This window comes from Andrena cerasifolii, chromosome 3 (assembly GCF_050908995.1).
Source record: "Andrena cerasifolii isolate SP2316 chromosome 3, iyAndCera1_principal, whole genome shotgun sequence".
In the NCBI taxonomy this organism is placed as follows: Eukaryota; Metazoa; Arthropoda; class Insecta; order Hymenoptera; family Andrenidae; genus Andrena; species Andrena cerasifolii.
In genome coordinates this window covers 15,378,399-15,398,657 of record NC_135120.1, presented here as the reverse complement: position 1 = coordinate 15,398,657, position 20,259 = coordinate 15,378,399, and the positions used below count along the sequence as shown (strand labels likewise).

General features: G+C 42.1%; 1 protein-coding gene across 5 annotated transcripts in view; it reads right to left on the bottom strand.

Moving 5' to 3' along the window:
- The window catches only part of Ten-m (teneurin transmembrane protein Ten-m), an 834,379-nt gene extending 818,637 nt beyond the window's left edge, over positions 1-15,742 (bottom strand). For 2 of the 5 annotated variants that reach the window (XM_076807850.1, XM_076807852.1), the window contains exon 1: positions 10,939-11,258. The gene's annotated coding sequence lies outside the window, so the exon portion shown is untranslated. Of the gene's footprint in view, positions 1-10,938; positions 11,259-15,727 lie in introns of those variants that run through there. The other 3 variants (XM_076807851.1, XM_076807853.1, XM_076807859.1) reach the window with 3 other exon arrangements.
- Between the last annotated feature and the right edge of the window lie 4,517 nt (positions 15,743-20,259).

The following is a 20,259-nucleotide window of genomic DNA, read 5'->3' as shown; positions in this document are numbered from 1 at the left end:
TCATCGTTGCCACCATCGTTGTCGTAACCGCGCGGCCGTCTACCCCTTGCCCGGGATAAGGGCGGCGAAGGGCGGGCGACAGGGACGAGGGGCAAAGCTTTGGCCGCGCGCTATTCTAACCGGCTTCTATATTAATTAATTTGCTCAAGAGTTTTAACGACTTATTGCACTTCAATTAACTCGTTTTAAATTGCATAATCCGACGGCGACGTAGCCGCGGGCAGGGAAATTCCGTTCGGTAATAAACCGACGGTTTTTCATACCGGGCGGCCGTTGTTTCGCGAGAGCGGGGACCGCGGAGAATTTACCGCCTCCTCGACGCATAAACATCCACGACTGGCCTCGCTTTCGCGATGGAAAAGTTGCGGCGATTGTCTTGAGAACCGTGGTACACGCTTTCGGTAACGCGAGGTGGTTAAGATGGAAGCTGTAGAGGAAGGTATTAAGCTGAATGTGTACGCAGTGGATATTTTAGTTTAAGCGGTATTTTTTTAAAAAATACAGGTCACAAAGTCTGCAACTTTGCATATAGGTGATTCCGCGACAAATCGATCACAATTTACAAATGGTAAGAGGGAATTTGATGAAATTGAACTATGATGTATTCAACTTAATATTGAAGGGGGTTTAAGTCAGGAGTTTGCTAGATTCGAGTTTGTTTAAAAAATATAAACCGTCAAAGTTTGCAATTTTCATCTGTTCTGCGAGAATTCATTGAAACTGACCTGAAACGTTGTCAAACAGTAATCACCACCGGAAGAACTTGAAACTCGTTATAAAATTGAAGCTTGGTAGCTTATTAACTGTACTTTTTAACAGTATACCATTTTACATACATACTTCAGCTTAATCTCCTCGAGGATATATTACTGTTACGTAAGAGATTGTAATTGGGCGAAATGTTTAGGCAATTAACGATCGAGTACCTTCTCCAGTGACTGCTATTTAATGTTCACGTGGACGTCACTGTTCGAATAAACAGTCCTCGAGCTGCAAGCATGGATTTCAAGACTAGTTATAATATTTCCACTGACTCGTTTCTATGAGAGGTAGCGATGCTTACGCGAAGAACTTTGCTTGAAAGCGGACGTGAAGTTTGGCCCTGTTCAATTGGTAGAACCGGTTTTTTATCAAGGTACTTAACAAACTTGCAATCTCGATTCGATCGGGTAATTTGACGTTGAAATGAATTGCAGCAGCAGGAGCAGGTACTTACCATTAATGAAAAAAAATGACGTTACATAATGCAAATCACATTTGCTTTATTTACGAAAGTTCTGCTCGACAGGAGTACATGACTCCGTAATGGCCAGTGATTTTAAAATGAAGGGAGACGGCGGAATTTTGTTTTACTCTCATTATATAATTATTGAGTAAGAGTAGTTAATATGGTAAAGTAGCAGATACATTTAATTTCAGATTCTTAAATGTAATTGCTACTATATTTACATGCAATTTCCTAAAGTTCATCCACTTGTTTGAAAAGTTTTAAAGGTATTGCAGTTCTAGTCGCAGCAACTGGAAAATGCGTCTGAATATATACAGACCACTTTCCCTTGGTCCCCTATAGGAAATATATTTCGTTCTCCGTCGCACGTCGGGCGCGTAGGTCAATCACATATCTCTATAGCTCGTAGTATTGTTTAAGATGTGCAGTGTTTTGAAAAAAAATTCCTAGATTAACAAATATTTCGTGGTAATGAACAAATTTATCCAGTTGCATTTTGCACACTGTTAGAAGAGTTTAAAGTTACCTTCTTCATAAGAAACGAAGCATCCTACAGACGTATGGAACTTTAAAAAAATATTGTTAAAATTCACTTATATCAATTTTTTCCTGATGGTTGTGTAATATGAAAGTTAAGTAAATAAGCATTTATAAGGGATAACTGTCAAATTGTGAGCAACTTTCTTTCACGCGCAGAATAATCGATTATCAGCAACAAGATGCTATCTATTAAATAACTATTTAAAATATACACTAAAATGGACAATAACGGACTAGAATAATTTTATTCTCTGTTTATAAATCACGATGCAGTTCTTCCTTTACGAAAGTACAAAAAAATGTCAGCACGATGTGCCAAAAATCCGTGAATTTATGTACCCCAATAGAGGAGCAAAACGGATTTAAAGTTTCAAAAATACACACGTGGCGGAGCTGATGAAGAAAGCAGAAGAAGCACTAGGACGAAAATTTGCAATTCATGAAGGAGAAAGACGCAACCCGTTTGTTATCTTTATGGGGTAGTAGCAATCCTACGGGCAACAACAAAAACACATTCCGTTTCAACTGTTTAATTCAAAATGGCGAGAAAGAACATAAATGTCTGAATTAATCATGACGCAAAATACTCGCTAACTATTACCCAGAGGTTTGTTGTAGCGTTAAACTGAATTTGTGGCGACGTTGAAATTATTTTTGTGGAAACCAGTGAAGTGGCTGCGGCCCCTCTGCAGCCATAAACTCTCGAAAAGAATAACACAACACATTTACAACCTTTGCAACGAGAATTCGTTATGAATTTTATTACGAAAGACATAAGTTACAGTATCATTCTTACGTAAACTACTTTCACCGCTTAACACAGTTTCTTCCAGTAACGTTACTATTACTTTTTAATCACACCAACGTAATTATCAAACTGTTTCTATGAATACCTTACTGATAATAACTAAGTGATTCCAGAGCAAATGAAAGATACTTTAATTTGTTGATTATTAGAAGTCTGTTTACGTTTTATTGATCCAATGCACATGTAAAGCAATCTAAGAACTGTCCCTGAAAGTGATTACTTATTAAGAGATACTTTCACATGAGGTGAACAAGATCATCCATTTTATTCACGTGTGTATTTGCATACCAGTGTATTTATTAAGGGGTCATTCAACTTTGAACCGTCGAAAAATTAAGCTATTTTTAAAGATAGTTTTCTCAGTAACTGCAACAAGGATACAAATTCTAATCCTTCGAGATGTTAAAGTAACACACGGAGCTCTCTCAACAGGACAAAAAAATTCTGAACAGTTACTGTATGAACTCTTTCACATCGAGGCAACCTGAACGTCGCGAGAGAGGCGGAAAAGTAAGGCGCAGGGGGTCATTGAGTGCACAAAGGAAATCTACGCTGGATAATCCTGCGAGAATAGACGGAGGGGTTAAGAAAGCATAAAGCTGCAAGATAACATTAAAAGAAGCTAAGAAAAGGAGAGGGAGGGAAAGAAAGGGAAGGAAAGAAAGATAGCTACGCAAAGTACGATTTTCAGGCGTGAGAAGGGGGATCAAGGGGCAGACAGAGACACGATGAGGAATAGTACAATGCTAAGGGGAGGAGTGAAGCTGTCCCGAAATGAGGTCGACATAATTGCACCCCTAGTCATAGTGGAACCAAGCTGGAAAGGCGAGAAGGAGATGAAGGGGCACGGGTGGTAAGGCAGATGGCAACGGAGGGGATAGGCTGAGGGGGGCTGGTCGCCATCTATTGTCTCTCGTAGACTCGACTCGGCCCTGATTAAATACTTGACACATCCCCGCTCGATCCAGGCCGGCATAACTTTGTTCGAATTGTAATTACGGGCAGGATCGGACTCCAGTTACGAACGAGTTCCAGGCGCTCCGAAAACCCCCCCAGAAACTTCACCCTGGCCCTTTCTGAATGTCGCGGTCTCGTGCTTCACTACTCCTGGTTTCGACTTTTCCATCTGGCAGAGCGGTGACTTCCACTTCCAAACGGCCACCTGGGTACCTATCTTATCTTCTGTAATTATCCGTAAAAGTACGATCGTTCTTTTTTATGCAAATTCATATGCATCTGTCGTTTAGTCTGCGCCCTCTTGCGACTATAAGTTGGTGTTGGAGACGGCGGTACGTGGATTGTAGAGAACCCTTTCTTTTCTTAGCTGCGGTATATGAAGCGAAGCTTTCTGACATGATGCTGGGGCACTGACTGCTGTGTTTAAAATTGTCGAGGGTTGTATTCATTTTTAGCGTTGGCTAGGTACTTGCAATCTTATTACTCCGCAAACTTGCATAACCACTTTCTGAACCTGCTATTCATTTTGTTATTTATATTTACGTTGCCTTGTCTGGGACATGGAATGTTCAACAGCAGAAAATTGAGAGTTCTATTATCTAAACCCATCGTTCTTAGAATATTCGAGGTTCTTCTACATTACACTTGCATTAATAAAACAGAAAATTATTACTGCCCTGTCAACGCCAATCTATGGACATAGCTGCACTATTTTTTTTTTCAAATTTCTGTGCTTTAATTTACCTTTCCTTGGATCACACCGTACAAAGAACTTCTGAACACTCCAAAACGCGAAGGGAAAATTCATGATCCTCAACGATAGTGAAGAACTTAGCTTACAATAATTTATACACCACCCCCTTTCCAGTGCCATTGCAAATCAAGTACCACGTTAACACTTTGTCACAAACATCCAGCAGCATTTAACCTTCCAATTTATAATCACAATTCTCGTAACAAATACCCAGAAAAGAACAGGGAACTTAACGACACTCATTCGACGCACCTGCTCAACTGACAAGTGAACGCAGGAATGCAGCGCTAATGAGGAAAGCGCAGCTGGATCAAAATGCACGACACGCGCGGAAAGAATCAATTGCTCAGTGACACGTTTGGATTATAAGTTACGGAGCACTGAATTTCACTCTTCGTTGATCGCAATCTGAACGGCTGCTTTACAAATTACCGCGATACGTGTCGTTTGAATGTGCGCGGGCGGCATTTTGTCCGGCGAGCAGAGGTAAAAATACCCTCGCGGTATTTCGTTTGCAGTCCTCTTTTATCTGATTAGGGGAAGGCATGCTACGCCGCGGTATTCGCGATCTTGATGTATACGTGTGTCCGTGACGTCTGTTCCTCGAATCACGCGCGATCCCTACAAATTTCTGAGGCACACGCGATCCAACCGAATTTTTTTCTAAAAGGAGAGCCTTTGAACTTACGAATATATTTATCGTTCGTTTCAGACGCATCGATTCGCATTTTGCATCGTGCCCAAGACACGTGCAGGCACATCGTTGCGTTCTAGAGTTAACACCCCGCTTTCGTTTCTATTCAACGCGAACGCGCGACGTGCTTAAACCTTGCACCTTTCGGAAAACCAAAGAAGCGATTTTGTTATGATGGATTTTGGTAGATGTCAAAAATCCTTGTGCTTTGAATTTATGTAGTTTATCAGGATACAAAAGCAAGATTTACTTTTCAAGCAAGATTCATTTTGATAATTTTGAAGATAAATCACCAATTATAATCCGAGCGTTAGCGACAGTCATACTGATCAAGAATCTGTTTGGATTTTTGGGTTCAATTAAATCTAACAGCTGAAATCGCCTTGACGAGCGAAGCATGAATTTTTAAACATGTCATCAAGACCGCTTTCAAAAGCATTTGAAAAGCAATAATTTTGTTACTTTTATATTTTTTATTTACTGCAGGAAGGTAGTTTAATAAATAGAAAAATGTTTTATTCCATTACTATAATTATTTTCGTCGCAATAAATTCCTGAATTTCGCTGAATTTATCGGTGCGCTAACCGGAATGACCCCTTAAGACCCGGTGCAGACGAGCGGTTTGCGGCAGTTTGTCGCTACGTTGATTCGCGGTGAAGCAATACCTGGGTTCGTCAAAACGAACGCAAACATACCGCTTAGTAGCCGCAAAACTTTGCGTCCCGTGTGAACTGCTTCATATAAATTTATGTTCTGCTAAAACGCACGCGGCAGATTGCCGCAAACCGCTCGTCTGCAACAGGCCTAAAGAAACCCAACTTCTATCACTTCCGCGGTGTCATAATCACCATCAACGACTCCATAATTCCTGTCAATTCACACTTCAATCTCCAGAAGTTTTGAACAACAGCCTTCCGCAAACATAATTTATCAGTCCGTTAAACTCGTCGAACTCCACCAGCTGTCTTCAGAAAATTAAAAAGAAAAAACGGCGACGCGAACACGAGAGGATCGCGCTGTAAATTTAGAATCCCGAATCGCCACGAAACCAGTATCAAAATGGACGTCCCGGGCTGGAAAACCTAAATCCCTCGTGATTGTCTGTCAATTATTTATGATTGGCGGCAATTTGCCCAATCGAGTATAAGCCCCATCGGGATGAGGGTTTACCGGCTGTCATCCAACGTTTCGGACTGTATTACCAGTTTTTACTCTTCCTCGCTACTCTCTGATGACACACGAGCCACCGTGCGCGAAAAGGGCGATGATTCTGCGCCCTTAATGGGGTGTCCTCGCGACATGCAACCGCGACGATTTCCTGGTAAGAGCCGCGATTGTTACGGGCCTAGCCTCTCGATTCTAATAAGAAACCACGCGCCGTGGCAACCTCGAATCGTCGACGGACGAGAGAACGGTGGAAGGCCCCGATCATTTTGCGCGGGGATTCGTTATCGGGCAGAATTCCCGCGTAATGGGGCTTGTAATGTCTAACAGGTCGACATGCCATTATCGACCGGCGTAACGCTGCGTCGCAAAAACTCAGGCCGGCCTGTCACGGACGTAAAGCGAAACGGAGGGAACTGTCGCCAGAAGAATTCCGTGCAAATATTTTCTGGGCCATTTCGAGGAGACGGCGAATTCTTTCCCGACTTCATTCCGGCCGGCGATAAGCCGCGATACAACGAAACGGTCCTCGCGTGATACGGCCACATCGATCCACCCCCGACGACCCGACGGGCGAACCTCCGACTTGGCTGGTCGTTAATTTTTGATTATAATTTAAATTAACAGGATACAGCGCGGCTGCGTTATACGGGGACGCGATAACAACGCGCGGTGATAGTATGTACATGCCATCAGCGTGTTTAGCATCATGCTCGACGGGGATGGAATGGTAGCCGATGGCCTTCGATTCCGGTTCGACCCAGGTAGAATGTCTAACTTTGTATACCTACGTTTTTTTTTTTTAATTACAGATTACACTGTTTTTATACCTGTGTTTATTTGTGAGCTCCGTTGGGGGAAGAATAATTGCTTCGCGGTGGAAGATGGATAGGAGAGTTATCGGCTGCTATAGACATGGATTAGCAGCGATATTTTGCACAAGATGTTAGCAGATTCGTGGTACAAAGTATGTGCATGTTAGCTAAAGTGATAAGTAAGACGAAGGTGGTTGGAGGGGAAAAGAGCTTGTTATTTGAGGGTAGGCGGTAGCTGAATACAGAGGGTGTCTTGTAATAATAATAATAATAATAATACCTAAAAATCGTCGTTATTATACCAAAATAAAAGTACTGCAAGCTGGTGAAAAGGCGAGGCGAGGCTTAGCTGTTTTTCAGCCTGATCTGCGAGCACATGGAAAGAAAAGGAAACAGGAGGACAGAGGAAAATGTGAGGATGAAACGAGAGGATGTCTAAGCACGTAGTACCTAATATGAACATTCGTTATGTGATTCACATAGGGTAAGGTACATGCATACTGTTGAGTATGAAGAATTTGGTGGCACATTTGAAGGAAGGTACAGTTGAAAGTGAGCAGATAAATGAGGCACTGCAACAACGGACTATCACACATTTTTGTGAAATTGAGTTAGTAGCAATAATGTATTCTAACAGGCTTTATTAATCATATAAAATAACAAAAATGAATATTTTTTCAATGTGGGTTAGTCCGTGGTTGCTCTTAATGCCTCAAATATGAATGGTGTAATCGAGCAGGTAATTATTCTATGTGCGAAAATAAATGGAAAGTTTAGACTAGAATTTTTTTATATAAGCCTCTATTTCCGACGATATTTTATTCTATACTTTCGATTCGTTTTTGCACGCAGATCACTTCCTTCTCGGATGCACCACTCATTCCAAGACATGCCATATTTATTTGAGTGTAACTTTCGTATTGTTAGCTAGTTATATACAAGTTTGATCACTGGAGAACACTTATAAAATGCGACACTTTCTCAAGTCCTTTGTTATTTATTCTATTAATATACAGCTCAGACCTGGATTAGTAAAATAAAGCACTTTTGTGTTTCCGTAGTCACGAATTCTCAGATTTTTGGTCCCTTTCTATTCTTTTTAAATGATTGCCAATTTTGCTAATTAATTATAACTGTGATGTTAAACTTCTCGTGTGAAATGTTCTCATAGTACATAATTACGACAACTTGTCCTTGCTAACACACGCGAATTAAACGAGTTAATTCGCACCACTTTTTCACGTTCAACGTTTAAATTCCATACTCGAAGTACATCTCGTTCGGAGTGAAGCAAGAAACGGGGCAATAACGTGAAACTTACGAGGCAGGTGCAAAGGCAAAGGTATTTAGACAATATTTCAGAAGCCATTAAAAGTTTTTCAGTCGAATGATCTTTCGCCGGTTAGTTCGGGAGAACAACGTTTAAGAGATAACTCAATAATTGAACAAAATTACCTTCAATAAAGTACGAGGCTATTTACCCTTTAATTTCCGGTTTCTCCGCTCTAACTTTATGTCAGCAGTTATCGGTATTTACTTTCTCGTTTTGCTGCCTCGTGAACGCAAGTTTTCCAGAAAATAACATTGCGTGCCACGCTGCTAGATATTTCTGCGCGCCCGTACGGTCTATGATGTGTAAAAAGTTTGCGCAATCTGGAAACTTTGTTACGGGGAAAAACGTGATTGATACGCCTTCAAGTGGTTACATTTTGTCTTTTGTATTAAAATATGAGGTCAAAGAATGTTATTAAATGAAGATAATTTGTCAGGTGTAATAATTCATATTGTGGATAATGGTATATTCACACAAAATATAGAATAACTTTATTTTTTCCCTAAGAATTTAAGTAATTCAAAAAGTGTCACTAATGATGAGGATATAGATAAGGAAAAACAAATGGGTGGGACTGCAACTCTTATTATAAACCCAGTTTATATTACTTTAAAATTGTATGAAGATATATTACTAATTATTGTAACGACGAAATTTCAGAGTGAAAATTCCTTTACATGTTTTGAGTCGTAACTAGTAACAATATCTGCGAATTAGATATAATTATTGAGTCAAATACTTCATTTTATTTTACCCTGTGTTCTATGGTCAGAACTACCAACTCGGGAATAGATTCACTCATAGTTTAACACTATTAACATCTTTTTATTTATATTTTCTTTGCTTCGCTAGCTCCTTTTTTCATCCATTTTCACCTTCGCGAATCACCTATGGTGCCTTAGGCTTTCTTCATTTTGATTAGGTTAACACTATTCTTGGTACTAACCAAGAAAATTAAAAATACTTTTATTACAAAATTATTGAATAAAAATACTTTTATTCAAAAGTATTTTTATAATTGACTTCCTGATTTATGTTCCTACCAGCTTTAGTTATTTTTTAACCCTATTATTTAGCCCTACTAGTGTTAAATGAAAGCAGTTAAGAATTTGGAAAAACATAGTGGACGGAGTACTTAGCATTAACAGCTCGAGAAACTCTTTTATTATTTTTCAGAGTAAGAAGTGGTTTAAGAAGAAATTATAGAAATCCAAAGTGGAAACTTGTTGCATGAGCTGATGTCATGCATCCGTTAAGGAAGGGTAATTTCTCACTTTATAAGTGATACCTTTGAATGATGAAGGAGAATGCGCCTCATACAGTAAACCCAAAATATTGTAGTTTCTGATAACACAATGATGAACATTTCTTCGTTTTTAACTCCTCTTTGTTAACTTTCAATGAAATTCTCCTCGTTTTTACGGGAATGCACGATGAGGAAACTCTCATTTTTCTATCAAGCATTGGTTATTCATTTGAATTGATTACGACAATTAATATTAAACTTCTTAATGAATCCTCCAAACTGGGGAGGTATCGATCAATTAGCGAGTCGTCCCAACGGTATTCCCTCGTCTTTTATATATAATATCCGCTCATAAACAGAGTATCTAATTATCTGCCATTCTTCAATTATAATACCTTCATATTCTACACAGAACAAAAGTAAAAACACAAGTAGACTTTTGATGAAAAATCGAGGTATTAGTTTTCCTAGTATTTCGTGTGAAGACTTGTAAAACTTCTACGTAACAGACTGAAGAATGATGTACAAACAAAAAGGAAACTTAGTTTTATAGAATTATAGAATTTCTTCACCACCAAACGAAACAAATAACTGTCCCATTTCTAAAAAAACGATCTAAACTTTCGTTCCTACCTCACCCTGCGCGTTGTTTACATCCTACTCTAGTGTATAAACCCTACTACTTGCAGCCTAACAAAAGTAATCCTCCTACTTTACACTACATTACAACTTTATTTGTATCCAGCAGAAAATATTAATCATTCGTTACTCGTTTCCAATTAAAATCGGTTCAACTTACAGCGCAGCGAATCGCGCGATTCCCTCGCGAATAATATTTACCAGTACATAATTCCTCCCTTCCTGTCCCTTTCTCGACAGAAATCCACGCGAAAATTACGCGCACGGTATTTTACGGTTTTGCCCACGCTTCAATGTTTTACGACGGCGGATCTCAATTGAATCGATCGCACCGAACACATTCGCGCTGAAATTATGCTCCTTCGATGTAACGGTCATTAACGCGCACGTTTTTGATGGTTACATACGAGACGGGGCGGGCTTTCAACGGATTTATCGCGGCGGAGCGCGCGATCGGTATTTCATATTTCATGGCGGCAAGATTAACGAAAATCTCGTGATTTCGCTCACCGGTAAATTCTGCCCCGCTTTCGGCGGGCGTTTACAATATTCATATCGAAGATTGTCTCCGCGGCGCGATATCAGCAACACTTGTTGCTCTTTCTCTCGACTTCTTGCGAGAGATTGATGCTTCCGTTTCACATTCAGCGCGGTGCATTTTTATTCATGAGTCGCGCTAAAATCCCCCCACCAGCCCTCGTCCCCGGTGCTCGTAAAACGATAAAGCAAGAGTTTAGCTGCGAATGCAACGGGACTCACCAGCCACGATGACGAAGATCCCGCGTCAGGAAGATCCAGCGAATCGGCTCCTCCACCCGATCCTCAGCCCTCGTTCACCCTTCTCCCGCTTATGATTACAGCGTCATGTCACGTCGTGGTCTCCAGAGTCTCCTTAGCACAGATCGCACTGCACCTCACTGTCTCTCCCCTCGGCTCCCTGTCTCTCTATCCTCACTCTCCTGCCTCTCACCCGGCGAAAACAACGCAAGTTCGACGTGTCGTAGTACAGACGAAACAACCGTCCCACCAGAGGAACGATTTCCTTCCTTTCGCACCACACGATCACGAGATCGAGGAATCTCCACGAGACAGTTCACGCCGATTCAACCGAGATTCCCAGCGCCAGATAACGTGCTCCCAAGTGAATTCTTGCTCCCTGAACTTTCGAAGATCTCGACCAAGTCAGTCGAATGTAAGTAACGGAGCGATCGAGATTCTGATGAGCACGATTTCGGGGGAAGCCAGTGGAGCAAGGCTCCCAACAGCGACGAGTGGTTAAAGCTAGAGTGGAACAGGCTTCGAGGATGCTTCCTGCCGATTCTTTTCCTCTGTGCTTGGTCAGTTTTCGCGGGCCAGGCCGCCAGAACGAGCCCGCTGGCACGCCACGAGTCCCGTCACGTGGCGTCAGACGCCGCGCTCATTGATCGCGGGCGACCTTGGTGTCTCGGTGCACGCTCCTCCGAGAAGGTCAACGCATGCATGGACCGTCCCCTGGACACTCCAACGATCGCCGAGGACGTGCTAGATCGCGGCCAGCCGTCGACGATCTACGGGGAAAGCGTTCTACGGCGAGGGCACGCTAGCTCCTCGTACTTCACCGGCGTATTCGTCGACCATGAAGGAACCGCTGCGACGTGTGCAGCTTTTATCATCACGCGCCTCCTAACAGCCGCCTACCACCTGGCCGCGTGGATCACGCCCCGTGAATCCCGCCAGCTCGCTCCAGACGCCTCGTTCCGTCTCGTGTTTATAACTGGGGACGGGGCTAGCGTTCTCCAAGAGGCCACGAGGGACACGTCCGTTCGCGAACTGTTCGCCAAACGCACTGACGATCCCGACGGCTGGTTCGCCGGTGACGTTGTGCCTCCGCGGGTTCGATTCCCGGATGGGCATGCGCCACGTTCCACGCTCTGGAGGGAGGTTGCTGCTGCTGCTTTTCCTGCTACTCGCGGAGGTGCATCCGCCGACGGGAGGGTGGCCGCCAGGGTGTTACGAAGGGCCTCCTTTTTCCCGTCTTTCCTATCCTTCCCATCTTTCCCGACTCTTGTCTCCTCCTGTCTTCCTTCCTCGGCCACCCCTTCACCCCTCGCCACGCTGTTCCTCAGCAGGACAGGGAGGCTCTTCTGCGTTCACCAGCGACAAAGACCCAGGCGCCCCCTTCGATCTTGTCGGTCCTGTATCGCGGATGTCGCGTGTATCGACGATTTCAGAGGATCCCTGGTGTCTCTGTTGCGGGCCTGGAAAGAGAGGCCCGAAGACACCGAGGGATAAGCTCGCGCCGATTCATCGTTCCCTTCAGGGCGCCACGCGTCCCGATTCGTTTAATGATACAAATTGAATTTACTTCCCGCGGAGGACGCGTCTTTGAGCGTTCCCTTCGTACTTACGCGTGGAGGATACTCTGAAAAGAGGCGTTTCATGAATCCGTTCGACAGAAGCCCCTGGTGAAGTTTGACGATTTATATCGCTGTTTCCGCGGCACGCGAATTTGTTGGCCGTGTAACGGTCTCTGTAGCGAACTTGAGGGTAATTACCCGTTGAGCACTTGTTGCTCTTGCTCTTGTTACATGTCTGCTCTCGTATTCTCTGCGGATGCGTTGCACGCTCAAGCGGCTGCCGAGTCTTGGAAGGATTGACTTTGCTTCTGGGAATGTGGCATTGAATTATATTAGTCTCTGTGAGTCTGAATTTTTGGTAATTGATTTTTACAAATTAGTAATATATTTATTTTGCAGAATTTTATGGGGAATCGGGTAGGTTTTGTGCGAAATTGTACGGGAAGATTATAGGGAGCGATTGGAGGAAGTTTCTTGCGTGACTCTATCATAATCTTAGCATCTCTAAATCTTTGAATCTTTCCTATATAGATTCCTGCGTCGAAATTTATGTATTTTACGATTCGATCAGCGATCCTGGTTTTATTGCGCGGGCCGATCCGCCCTCTATCTCTCCACTTCTGCCGCGACCCAATAAAAGAAATAACCGCTGGGTAATCAAAATCAAGATATCCCAGCAAAATAAAATACGTCCTCGGTCGTTCCAATCAGTACGGGTATTCGCGTAGACCATTCGATGAACGATTCAGCCTTGTATAGATTTTGAATTTCAAGAGCCAGTTTGATTTCACCATTCAATGTAAGAGACTCCGTCGACAGAAAGTGTATTACGGAGTAATAATTGATTTTGTAATTGCAGGAAAGGATTTTTCTGATATACTTTCGAAATTTTAGTACGACTAATTTCGTTTAAGTGGCCGAGAATAGAGTTTAATGCACAATTTTAGTTTTACTAATAGTCTGTACATGGTATCTCATTAATTATTTATTTGGCCGATTCGCGGAAAATCTCTGCACTTGAAAATTGTTGCAACAGTTCTGTGATTTCTTCTTATTTGAATTGGGCGAGTATTTAGTAAAAGCCCACAGTGGCTGTGCTTGGAAAGTAGAATGATGTAATGTATATATGTTTATGTACGTATATAAATACATTTCCTTTTATCTGTACGTAATATCCACTTGTTTCAAAAAGATCGCCGAGATCTTTAAGATCTTTAGATCTGCTATAAGACCTTGTGGTTCTCCTAAAGTGATAAACATGGATGTAACTTAAGAAAGTTTATTGACTCGGCTGTAATTTTTTTGTATGTTTCTAAAGCCCTTATCCACGTGAGCAACTTCCACCCGAAATAATTTTTAAAATGATGAAGCTGCGAACAGTTACAAAGAAATGTTTTAGTTGGTTCGCAGAGCGCGTCTGACCATATACGCTCCTACTTCCCTTGCGCGCTTATACTACTTTGCTCGCGCTTTCTACAATTTCACAGAACTTTTTGCAATTAAGAGAGCAACATTTAAAGAACATTTGGTAACTTTTTGTAGAAAAATATTACCAAATGTTCTTTAATTGTTTCTCTTTTAAGTGCAAAAAGTTCTGTAAAATTGTATGCTTCCACTTTTTCAAAAAAAATTCACAAACATTCGCCTCCTATCGGCCTCCTGACTAGGTGTAACCGCTTAAGAATTCCTTTAAAATTAATACACAATCCAACGGGTCCCCTATCTACCAACATTCAACATCTTCCTATGCATAAGAATCGGTCTAAATAAATCCATCTTCCCCTGTAACAACAGCCCTAGAGCGCATCTCTCGTCACGTGCTCTCGAGAGTATCACTCTAAATCCCACTCAACCGAGTCTCACGTCAGGCACCATCATCTGCGCAATGCACAAATGCATCAGCATTCCCACAGAAACGGTTCGTAAGCCTGGCTCGAGAAGTGTCGCGCAGCAGACGCTCGCGGTATCTCGATAACGAGGAACGGGCTATCAACGAAAAGCGTCTCGCGAGCTCGCATGTAACGGGGCCACGGAGTCCCAGAAGCAGCCGACGACTGCACACGTCGCCGTTCCCATTGGCCGATCGAGCATGAATCCGCGCGACGTCCGGATAACCCCGAGATTCAGACAATACGCGTCGGCTGGCGGCGCAGTTGCGCGAGGAACGCGCGTTCAAGGGGGAGGCCACGGCCAAGGGAACGAGGAGCCCAGTTAACTCGGCAGGTTGATTACGCGCGGCAGGTGTCACGAGCCGAACTTACCAAGTTTCGTCTAACCGCACGAAATACCGTACGAATTACGAGCGAGAGCTTCCGAGCTTGGGATCCGTGCTGCAGTTAATTGCACTCGCGGCCAACGAACACTTTCCATTCGCAGAGGGTGGGAGGGGCGGAGAAATGGAAAAGGTATGGAGGGTAGGCGTCGACAAGGAGGGAAATGGTTCAGCAGGGAAACAAGGGCTGCAAGATGTCCACCGCGATGGCGTCGCTTACGCACCGCTGGAGTGCTCTCCGGCTTTACTGATTTTCTAATTTCCTTGAGCGCCACTTTTGATTATACGTGGCGCGCGTGAGGTAGGATCTGGTCGGAGAGGGAAGGGTTGCTTTGGTTCAACATTTCAACATCTCTCCCTTAATGTCCGGAAAAGATGGTCTTATGTACTTTTAATATAACTTTAATGTTTTTGGTAGTTGGATAGAGCATAAAAAACTGAACACTTTTTATATTTAAAGGTTTGTTCTATCTCGCACCGTTAGAAAGTTATATTTAAAAAAAACGCGGTAATTTTAAGGGCTAATTTCCTCCCTTCAGAGTGAATCTAAAAAAATTGCTACTTGCATACTCCAATATGCTCTACATACGCACGAAGTTTCATTAAAATCAGAATTTTCGGATTGTGAACCTGTCCTTGGTAGTTCCAAAGATGGCGAAGAATAATGTTTTATGTCATGTGATTTTGTCTAAGGAGGAGAGCATTTCAGCTGAATTTTTGGTATGGACGTTGTGAGTATATAGTGATTTCTGATAGAAGAGTGTCCGGTGCTTGCTATCGTTAATGGAAATAGAACGTGAGATTGTTTTTATCATTTTAATGAGAGGGATGCCTCTATCAATAGGGTTAATGTGCATAATTTCGATGGGAGGGTCATATCGAGTGAGAGGAATTCGAAAGTACTCATACATTTGGATGTGTAATTGATATGGATGTTTACCTTTGTCCTGGGAGAATGTAATGTACGTCAGGACACAAAGTGACAATGATTTGTTGAATCTGTTCACTCACTGGTTCCTGGACTTCCGATTACGGATTAATACACTTTAATGAAAACGAAATGTGTTTCACCATCACATACGCTGACTGCGTGATCGAGAAATATTCTTGGACACAGTCCTCCTTGTTTCACTGTTAAAACAATACTTTTGTCCGGTACTGTATATACATTTAATAAATTGAGCTTCAATTTCCAAGGCAATAACAAATTTGGCGACGTCCTGTTACATGCAAAATTTTCAAATTTCCATCGACTTGTCTTCTACTTTCGGAAAAACCAGAATATTTTCTGACAAAAAAACCATGTCACGCTTATCACAGTCTATGCATGTATGTAACACGTATTATTACCTCTGACTTGCCTCCATTCGCATCAGCCCACCTCACATTTGTCTTCGCAAACTGAAAGAAGTTCAAGAGATAAAGCGAAACCACATACAGTCACAAAGTGGAACGAAATTTCAAACATATCTGACGACGTTCTCGCTCGCCTTCATCAAAAACGAACGACTGCCCGCGGTTTAATGCCTTCGCGTTCCGAAATGAGTATGTGACAATACGTAACTCGATTTTCCCCTGCATGCCTCTGTGCCGTGCGCGCGGGTATCGCGGTGACGTTAATTTCAGGGAATGCGTTCCTCGCAGAATATGGGTGGCTCCGCTGCATTATCAAAGAAAATTCTGGGTTAAAATATTGGAGCACGCGGCGCAAGCTGAATATGCCCGGATTCCGTATCCGTCCGCGATTCGCAGCGCGTTAAAGAAACGTATTTACCCTTTGACGGTGTTCGGTGTTCGCGCGTCTCCGAATTAGCTCTTGCCACGAATGCCAGCTGCATTCTGTATAATTGCGACCGGCTCGCCCCTTTACAATCCGCGTGGATGCCTGCTTGCTTGACTATTCATGCTGGGGAGGCAAGTTGTTGCCAACGTACGTGGAATCTGTGTGACGCTCGGCCTCGTTCGTTTCTTCCGCCACTCGCGCGATATTGGTTAAGAAAATGTTGGCGTGAACTGTAACTGGGACTTTTCGGGAGAAATTATGATGAATTGCCTGAACCTTGCAAGGGAACATTCACTGTACGGGGTCGAAATATCAAATAAATATTGGCATTGTTAGAAACCATAGATGATGACAGCATTATGTAAAGATTATTAGCTGCTAATGGATTATAGAACGCGAGAACAGAAGGTAGAAGGATTAGGTGTCCTCTTTATATCAGTACTAGCAGAATACCTACCAGTGCTTCGCTACGGTAGAATGATTGAAAGGAATTACTTTTATATCTGTTTTTTAAAGTAATTTTTCATGTAATTTCTGTAAAGTAATCTTTGTAGAACGAACATTTATATATGTATATGTTTGTTCACACCTACTATTCAAAAATTAAGACATGTTACAAAACGATCTGTTACCAGATCCAGATTTGACCCCCTCCAAGGTTTGATTAGGGTAAAATTTAGAAATTGGTTTTTAGGTATTCGTATTGTTAGACTAAAACCAAGTACCGATATCGAATTGGGCTGAATAGATTTTGAGGAACACGTAAAAACACATTTATTTATTTATTCCATTTATTTATATTTACCCATTTACTTTGTACTTTCACGAATTGTACAGCATGTGATTGGCCTTACGAAGATTTCAATTGGTACCGGTCGTTTCCCTAAAGTAATATTGTAAAATATTGTAAAGTGTATTGTATTAGACGAATGGCCTGTTAAGTCAAATGAAATTAAAAAATGCATGTTAGTATAGGAGATGTGTTGTTAGTGTTTTGGAAAAACACACTTGGAGGGTATGATCGTGATATTATGGTAATTACGTAAAGGAGAAAGTTCAAGTAAATTTAGTAGGGGCGTTCGAATTTTATTGAAATAGCAAAGGTTTGTAGGTCACTGTGCACTGGAGTTCACTTCCAGCAGAGTGTTACTCAATTTCATATTTAAAAGTAAATTATCATGGAATTATAATAATTCTCTGAAATGTTCTCCAGTATGCTCCAATTTCATAGAGTTTGCTGTTTAAAACGAATTTAACGTTGAATTATTCTGATTTTAATGAACCTCTTTTAATATAATCGCACCACTTTATTGATTCTGCCAGTTTTTTTTTTAAAAAGTATTCGTCAAAATTATCTACCATTGTAGTTATACTGAACTGTAGATAATTCACAAATCTTCATGTTCGATGCTTACAAATTTATTGCTTTGCAAAATAATACAATATTTCACAATAAATCAGAAATTCTTTCGTCTTTAAAAAATCCTTGGAAGAGTTTCCTCAGTTGTTCTTCTCAAATCCTTGGACGAGTTTCCTCAGTTGTTCTTCTCTCGCAGTTCAGAGCTTCAAGACCATTGCTAATCGAATTCTAAACACACTTATCGTTAAGTCCACAACCTCTTCGTACAAGTCCTGGCAATTTAGCCACTGTCGCCACATTATCTGAATGAAAGCTCACAGTGGCGAACATCGAACGTCCTACATCTCCAGAAAAAAAGGGGGACGCGTCGAGCATTTTGCCCGGGGTTATCGGACCGACACCGTTACGCGGGGCTGCAAGCTTTTGTGGTATAAAATATTTCGACTCAGCGGAATCACCGATGGAAAAGAATTAATTGATTCCCCCGCGCGATGGTTCAGACCCCCGCAGATCTTTCGTGTCCTCCTCCAACCTCTCTGGCCGATGAACAACCCGACGAGTGCTCTCTGGAAACGAATTTGGCGAGCTCAAGGTTTGATTTCATCGGGCCGGGTCTATGGTACGGATGGCTTTTCATCGGACGCGCGTTCCCACGTAGCCAGCAATTGATTTAAAAGTAGGATAGGTCATCGATTCGTCGTGGCCTTTCAATCGAGATGGATAAATGAATCGATGGATGAAAGGAAGTCCAACGAATTCCCCGTGACTCTGCACCCTCGTGTGTGTGGCTGCGGGCATGTGTGCACGTGTCTGTGTGTGTGTATTAGCGAAGCATAACGCCAGGGATTACGTTCCCCGATTGGAAACGGACGTTCGAACGTGGGTCGTTACAGTTTTCGAGTCCCTTCCAAAGTACGTTGCAGTGATTTTGCGCGGTTCTGCTGTCAATTTGTCGGGGCTTCATAAAGAGTTTGTAGCATTTTCCTAGGTCACAGGGAACATTCGTCGAGGCTGTTCTATTTTAATTGGTACACGCGAGAATCGTTGGAATTACTACCGATATAAAGAATTATTTAAAATAACCAAGGGGTGGTTTTGGGAACGAGACTGTGTAGGTATTTCCAGCTTACCCTTATTTTTTTTTAACGAAACTGCGTAGTTTTTTTGTATTACAATGCAGAGGAAGGAGGAAATCAGTGGCCTGCGTACGTTTAGGTTGTACCTACACTGTTATTTTGTCAGTTACTTTCAAATACAGGTACTGAATTGTTCGGTGTTTGATGCTCGAAAAAATGTTATTCAATCTGGGTACTTGGATTCAATCCACTCCCAAGTTATTTGTCAAATATACCTATCATCTATTTTTAATTATGTATAGTAGCACGATCTTCTTGAAACATTTTATTGATTGAATTTAGCCTCCGCCTTGAGGTAATCACATTCGATTTCTGTAGATTCTACGACGAGAGGAATTTTTGAACTGATCTTTCAGGAGTATCCTATTACGTTTGTGGGTGAACTATGATGTACCCGTAGAGATACTTCTTATTGCTTGTGATTCAAGAGTCGTTACTACATAAAAGTCTCCGTTGAAATCTTCCTACTTTTATCTGAAATATTTATTGACAAATTACAGCAGTACACAGTGCATCTGTAGAGACGACGAAACCCTTAATATTTTAAAATGCTTTCAACTTCCTAGAGATAGTAGCTTCAGTCAACTAACTTGAAAAATAATATGAGCATAGTAAACGTTCCAGAAATAATAGCCACCGGGAAACAATAATTCTAAAAGCTTATTTTATGCAATTCAACTCTAATGAGTGAAAAATGGAATTTCCTCACGGTTTCGTTATATTTGCACAGATTTCCAGCAACGATAAGAAGGAAATACGATCACCAAAAGATCCCAGTGCAACAAAAAAAGAAATTCGGCGCCATAGAATTAAGGAACTTCCACGGCAAAATTTCGGAGGCGACCGCCAGAAATCCGATTAAATTACAGAGGAGTGCGAATCAAAGCGCCTCTGCTAAAAGATGCGGGCTGAAGATCGCGCGGAGGACACGATCGGGGGAAAGGAGGAAGCCGGCGATAAAGGTTTAATCTTGAATACCGTCGCGGCTGCGGGGAAGGACGAGAGAACGCGGGAAACAGAGATGGAACGACGACGTCCCTCCATCCATCTTTATTCCAGTGCCTCGGTATTAATTTCAGGATTATTAATTGCGGGGACATTATTAACTCGAGGCTCGACAGACTTTCATAGAAAGGGCAAGGTGAGATATAACGGGGGGAGGGGGTGGGTAGGTTTAAAATGCGACAGGAATG